Source organism: Strigops habroptila, chromosome 13 (assembly GCF_004027225.2).
Source record: "Strigops habroptila isolate Jane chromosome 13, bStrHab1.2.pri, whole genome shotgun sequence".
Lineage (NCBI taxonomy): Eukaryota > Metazoa > Chordata > Aves > Psittaciformes > Psittacidae > Strigops > Strigops habroptila.
In genome coordinates this window covers 3,050,379-3,057,469 of record NC_044289.2, presented here as the reverse complement: position 1 = coordinate 3,057,469, position 7,091 = coordinate 3,050,379, and positions in this window count along the sequence as shown.

Below are 7,091 nucleotides of genomic sequence, written 5' to 3'. Positions count from 1 at the left end.
TGAAGCGGGTTAGTAGCAGAGGACAAGCGTGCAACACAGACATGCTCTTTCTTACTAACCTTGGTGATAGGACTGAGTGGCTGAGTGCGTGCAGCAAAGCCCCTTTTTATTGTGTCTGTCAAGGTCAGAGTGGGAAAAGATATGTCAGAAATTCCCATGTGTCATGTCCACACAGTTCCATTGGTGCTGCTGTCCCACTGCCCAGAGAGACACAAAAGGCAAACCTCGCTTTTATCTCTCTGCAAGTGCAGCCTGGTTATTTTTATTCCTGTATTGTCAGGCGAGTACAAAGGCAGAGACTCCAGCTCGGGAAGGCAGTGCAGCTCTCCCAGCCTGCCCATGCTGCTGCCTGCTTGGTGGGGAGCAGAGGGATGGGAGCTTCCCCATTCCCTCCCGAACCTGAACATTCCCCCCTGCTTCTTCCCCACATCCTGCCAGGGGAGCTGCTGTCTGGCGGGATGTGTGTGTGGCTGCTGGCTTTCCGAGCTGGAGCATCCCAACCTCTTGTTCAGCTCCAGTTCAGCCTTTCCCCGGACAGATTGCCCAGGACCTCAGGGCTTGGTCTCTGCTACCCCACTGTCATCTTCTCAAAGGGTTTGGCTTGTTCCCGAGGCCACTGCCCATTTAACACCAACCACCACAAACACCAGAATCAACTTTTCTAGTTATATGCATGAAAGTCAGTTTTGTCAGAGGGGCCTGATGCTCCCTGAGCTGCAGTGGCCTGTGGGCAGACCCCAGCGCAGGCTGGAGCCCCCTGCTCTGCCTCGCTGCATGGATGAGCTCTGCTTTGACAAGCTCTGCCCAACAGTAACCCCCAGGTCCTGCTCCCATGAGCTTGGTTCATGGCTAGGCCAGATTCAGAACCTCTCAGCTGGTTTCTCCACACCATTTTACCCAGGCAGCATCCAAAGACACTGTGTACAAGGTGGTTGCCACAGCCTGGAACTGTGACACACATCATCATCCAGCAGCACCACCATGGGCTGCTCAAGACGAGAACAAGACCCAGTAAGGCCAGGCAGATGATGGCCATGCCACAGGCTCAAGGAAAAGCCATTTTGTTTGCTGGCATCAAAGTGTAGTGAGGTTTCTACCCATGCTGCTGAAGGACACCCATGCCTGCCCACCAAGCACTCTGGTCCTCTTTGCCTTTGCTTTGGTGCATTCAAAATGCAAAGCAGGGCTGGATGCTTCATTGCAGCCCATCTCCCTCCTGCCAGCATCAGCCCAGGAGATGCTGCTGTCAAAGACAGGACCAGAACACACCTTCCCCAGGGCAAAGGGCTTCGGTGCCAAACCACCTCTTCGCTCCTCACTCATGTGGTCATGTCCTGGGGACATAGAAATAACCCCATCAAGGTGATACTGGAAAACCAGGGCCCATGGCTACAGGGTTTTGCTGTTCCCCTTTCAGCACCCCTCACACCCCAAAGTGACTTGGGGTTGTAGAGTAGGGGAAACCGAGGCACGGGGTGATGAAGGATTAGCTGCACAGTGCTGTGCCCAGCCTGGATGTGCAGTGGCCTCTGCCATGGCCAGAATAGCAACATTAGGAGCTGCCTGGGGCATGTGGCTGCAGGCTGGGCACACAGCCCAGCGTGCACAGAGATTTCTGCAGCCCCAGAACCTGCCCTGACCCTGAGCCAGGCACTGCAGGGAGGTTCTGCTGAAGCCCAGCAGCCACCAGGCTTCCATTCAATGCACAGGCATGGTTTGCTGCTACTCCCCAGTCTGGGCTCCCAGTCCCATCCCCTCCACCAAGAGGCAGGTCCTCTGCCCTCCCACCCTGCTGTGGAGTGAAGCCTGGGACGTTCATGGAGTGGAGGACCGCAGACCTGTCAGAGAGGATGGCTGGGCTCAGGGATGGGTGGATGTTGCCTTCATTGGCTGCACTGTGCAATGTAAGGGCATTGCATGGTGCCAGTGTTCCCTTGAATTAAAATGCTCCCATGGAGGAGAGCCTGTAGCCTGAAAAAGGTGACTCTGAGCACATCAGCAACATCATCTCCATGCCCCATGTGGACATTGTCTCACCAGGCTCAGTTCAGAGGCTCAGTTCCTCATCAGGATTGGACTCCGTGATGAGGACACTGCAATCACCCTGGGGACACCATTCAGGGGACACCAGAGCTGAGATCCCCTATGAGAACCCATGATGGAGGTGCCCAACCTGGCCGAGGTGGCAGTGTCAGTGTCCTGAAGAGCCAGGGGCGCCGGAGGACCAGAGGTCCCTTGAGGTTACCCCGGTGGTCTCTTGCCTCTGCCCTGGGCTCCGTGTCAGGTTTCCACCCACAGCCTGGAGGGACCCAAGGCTCTGGTGTGTCTGGTGCCAAGCACCTTTGCCCCCAGCACCCAGCAGTGGGATGAGCCCAGCCCCACCAGCTGGCCCAGCCCCGCACATTCTTGCCAGGGCTCCGCTCACCCCCTCCTGGCCTTGTCTTTAAAGAGGTTTTATTTTCGGAGATTCCTTCGGCAGTTCCTTCTGCTCGCCCTGGTTTCTGTCCCTCTTTGAAGAGGTTCCAGCAGGGTCCATCAAAGGCCAAGCAACTCTGTAAAGGGGAAATGTGGAATGGTTGCTCCGGCAGCTGCTGAAGCGCAGTTCCGCTGGGTTCGGGTGCCTTTGGCGCTGGTGTTTGTGATGTGGTTTTCAGGGTGGTAGGAAGCTCATCCTCGGATTGCTGGCAAGGCCTGAGCTGCGCCCTGCTCACATGCCCACGGCATCCTCAGGGCTCCTATGGACCTCCCACACAACCCCATGAGCACAACGAGGAGCCCAAGAGGAGTTTGCTTTAGGTGGCTATTGCCCAAAGCAGTCTGCCCCAATGTCCCACCAGCCCTACACAACCATCCTCAACAGTGGGAGCATCTGCCCTGACCATTGAGGCACCTCAGTTCTTCCCCCCATAGCTCTGTACTTGATGTTGGTGTTCCATGATACAGAGGGCATGAGGAGGGGGTATATGGAAGAGGATGGGGCTCCTCAGAGATACCCCAAAGGCTGGACAAACCTCTCCCCGCGGGACAGGGCACCAGCAGCACTATACTGCAGAGCTGCTCCTTTAGTGAGCATCTGGTGGTCAGATCAGCTCCAACCCATCTCTGGAGAGGCAGGAGGGTGCCAGAGGCTCAGCCAGCCTCTCCAGTGAGATCCCCTGCCTGCTCCCTGACCCCCAGGAGGAATGTTTCCCATTAGCAGGCTCTGATAAGTGCAGGAAGGAGAATTACTCTCTGTGCCGAGCAGTTTGCTGGAGGTTTCCACACTTCACATATCACTGCTATCAGCTCCCTGAAATGCACTGCAGGGGAGTGCGAAGGCAGCTGATTAGATAAAGACAATCTGCAGAGGGGCTATTTCAGGCATATTTCCATCCAGCGGGAATGTCTCCATACAGTGGGACAGGCGGAGGTGACAGGCCAGCACTGCCAGTCCCACAGCGGCCCATGGCGCAGCCTGGCCATGCAAGGCTCCCTTCAAAGCAAACCCCCAAAGCCCCACAGCCCTGTCCCACCACAGCAAGGGAGGCAGCAGCCACCACCGCAGCACAGCTCACCATGCACCCCTCACACCAGCGGGAGATGGGTGCAGCGGCGATGCCACTGCGGGGACCCCAAAGTGGCTCCTGTGGGGCTTGGATAGGGTTAACACTGGATCCCCTCATCTCACAGCTCCATGGGCACTTCCCAGCATGAGTGCTCTGATGCCTCGATGTCCCATCCAGTACTGGTCCTGAGCTGACTGTCCTTTGGGCAGGGGTGAAGTGCTGCCTCTAGAACCCTTCATGAACACGCATGATGCTGCTGCTGCCATGAGCACCTTGGTGCAGTGGTGAGGTGCAGCTCACCATGGCATGAGGCTTGGGAAGCTTGGGTATGCTGGAGGTTGACTCTCCAGACACCATGCTTGCGCTGCATGCAGGATGCCTCCAAAATGAATATCGGGATTGAGAAGGTACCTGGAAGAGACACGATGTGTGAAATGAGTGTCCACAGTTAGCAAGCAAGGTCACACGTGGGCATGGAGGCAGTGAGGTCACCTGGAGATTGGGACAATTGGAGAGGTTTTGTTTGTTCACTTTGAATTTACCAGCTTTGAGGTTTGAGGGCCTTTATTCTGGGCATTGCCACTGTAAAGCATCTGTTTAGGAATGAAGGTTGTAGCAAACACAGCAGAAATTACAGGAATGTCTGAGCCTTCAGTGAAGATACTTGAGGTTTTGGCAATGCACTTCAAAACAGTGAGAGCAAAGAGAATCTGTTCATTTGAATACTTAATATCACCCTAATTGCAGCTGGCTGCCAGGGCAGACCCTGGCACAGGGCAACCATGGGGAGTCATGACCAAGAGCTGCCTTGGAGGCTGCAAGGGAGGTGCAGAGCCTGCTCAGAACCAGAGCTGGGACGCGGTTCTGCCAGTTGGTGTGCAGGATCTGTCCCTGCAGTGCCCTACCTGTTCTGGTTTCAATAGCTGCTCACAGAGCATCGGTCCTTGGGATGATCCCATCACAGCCCCCTGCTCTCTCCATTCCTCATGCACCTTCTCCTTCTCTCCATGGGAAACTAGACTGGGGTGGTGTCTAGGACATAAGCTGATGGAAGAGGCTGCACTGGGCTGGGACCTGCTTGGCTTTAGCAATGTTTCCTTGGCTTGATGAAGGCCATGGCTCTGCTCTCCTGGCCCAATGACCCAGCATCCTGCTCACTCCAGGCTCAGACACTGCTTGGCTTGTCCTCTCCGCTGTGCTTGGTCATCAAGCCTCTCACTAGATTGAGCTCAGCCTATCTCATGGCAAGGGACCATTGTTCATGATGGAGTGGCAACAGACATGGGAGTTCTTCATGGGATCTGGTAGGCTTGGACCTTTCTCAAGACTGGCTGTCACCTAGGAGGGAGCAATATTCCTGCATGTCCTCACGTCATGACAGGAGACCTTCTCACCTCACTATGGCCCATCAGACAACATGGCCTTTTCTCTCTCCGAGCTGCAGCGCATGTCTGATTCCAGGTTTCCAGTCTCTAGTTTGGATACATCCTGGTGGGATGTCATCTTGCAGACTCTGGCTTTCCCCTGCAAGATGTCCCTGTCTCTAAGCAAAGTCTGTCCCATGCGTTTGGCCTCAAGGGTTACCTTGAGCATCCCAGCAGAGCAGCTGAGCTGGGGACACACACACACAGCCCATGCTACCGCCGTGTGTTGGCCAGAGAGTAAAATAAGCCTCCCTTAAAGCTCCGCTAGGAAGCAAGTCCTGGTGTTGGTGGGACTCTGGTCCGGGGGATGAGCTGCTGGGTCCATGCACGGCCAGCATCGTGCTGCTGGGGCTGCTGCAGGGACCTGCTCCCATGGCAGAAGGGATCAGAAGGGATCAGAAGGGATCAGCATCCACGGCCAGCTCAGCGCGGCAGCTCCGGTTTGCCTCTCTCGCAGCATGGTGCTATTTATACCTCTCTCCACAGCACTTCACGGTGCAGAAAGGCCTGGTGGAAGAGCTAAGGAAGTGAAATTACTTTGGGGAAGAAATGACACTACCCATTTATAAATAACCCGGGTTTCATTGATCTTTTAGATGCTCTCTTGGCAGAGAGTCCAATGTCATCGCTCCAGCAATGCAGACAATACTTGGGCATTGTTTTATTCTCAGTTACAAGGAAAAGGACAGCACCAGCTGCCTTTCTATCTTTAGTCCATGAGAGCACCCTTCAATTGTTCTGCACTTCAAACAATAGGCACACGTGTGGGGGGTTTAAGGTTGCTGGCCTTACCAGAGCATTTTGCATCAAAATACTGCCTTAGAGACAATAGATTTCTTTCATGCCCTGCCTGAAGCTGGTATTTATCTGACAGAGAAGCCAGGGTGCAAGAGCTCTGTCTTGTTTTTCTTGTGCATGCTGGGCCAGTGAGAGGTTCAGCTCCCGAGGGAGCCCTCTAAATCCTCTTCCATGAAAATAGCCCTATTGTTCTCCTGTTATTTGGCTAGTGCTGAACATCACATCATCCCTCCACTCCCGCGATCAAGATAATGGCTTTGGTACCGCTCTGTTGCAAAAATGAGTTCTATTACTGCACAAATATCCTGAGACATCATAGGGTTGGCCAAAACCTCGGGCTTGGCTCAGTTGGTTTCTTTGCAGCTGGAAGAGCAAAGGAGAATTGGGGCGTCATTTGGTTTGCCCCCCTTACAGGGTGCCAGGGCAAGCGAGTGTGCCCGCGCGCGGTGGAGGAGCCGTTCAGTGACGCACAGCCGGGCAGCCACGCACCCAGCTCTGCACCAGCCCGTCAGCTGCAGTGGATCAGATGCCAGCGCATACCTCAGCAGCGCTGTGGGCAAAGGATCTGCGCGCTTGCTGGTGGCTCTGCAGTGCCCTGGTGCCCGGCTGATCCGCCCTGCGCGGCTAGGGGGACCTGGGCTGTGCCACGGGCATCCCGGTGGGGACGTGGCAGCAGGGGGGATGTACCTGCTGCAGAACTCATGTGCCAGGAGTGAGAAAAGCAGGGTCATGTCAGAGCTATTTATTCTCCCCACGCACCCCACTGTGGCTGATGCTGTATTGAGTTTCAATTGTCTGAGCCCTGGGCAGCCTTGGAAAGGGAACGTGACATCCCAAAGCCACAAAGCCCATCTTTAAAGGCTCTTTAACAGCCAGAAGAGAGGTTTACAAGTATAAAGTGCTTTTCTTTAAACTTTGAGGGACTCTATTTTTAGCAAACAAAGATAATGTCCCAGTTGCTGTTGTTCATCTTTTGTTGCACGTAACATGCCAAATACTTACTGTGTCTGCCATATTCTTTTATCATGTAACCTTCTCTGAGCTGCTCTGTGGCTCTCTTATGTTGCAGCAGAGATTATGGGCTATCTGCACGTACAAATCCTCCCCAGGCTACTAGAAAATATCTCATTCTCCAGACTGAATTTGGGAAAGAGAAAGAAAAGGCAAGTCATAGTTTTCTATAAGAAGACTTTTCCCAGCTGAGCAGGCTGCATTTGTTCTGGGAACTCCCAAGGACAGGGCAGCACCATTTACCAGCTTTCTGTGATGAAAATGGACCATTTTTTTGCAATGCTGTGCTTAGAAACTCAAGCTTTTTATGTCC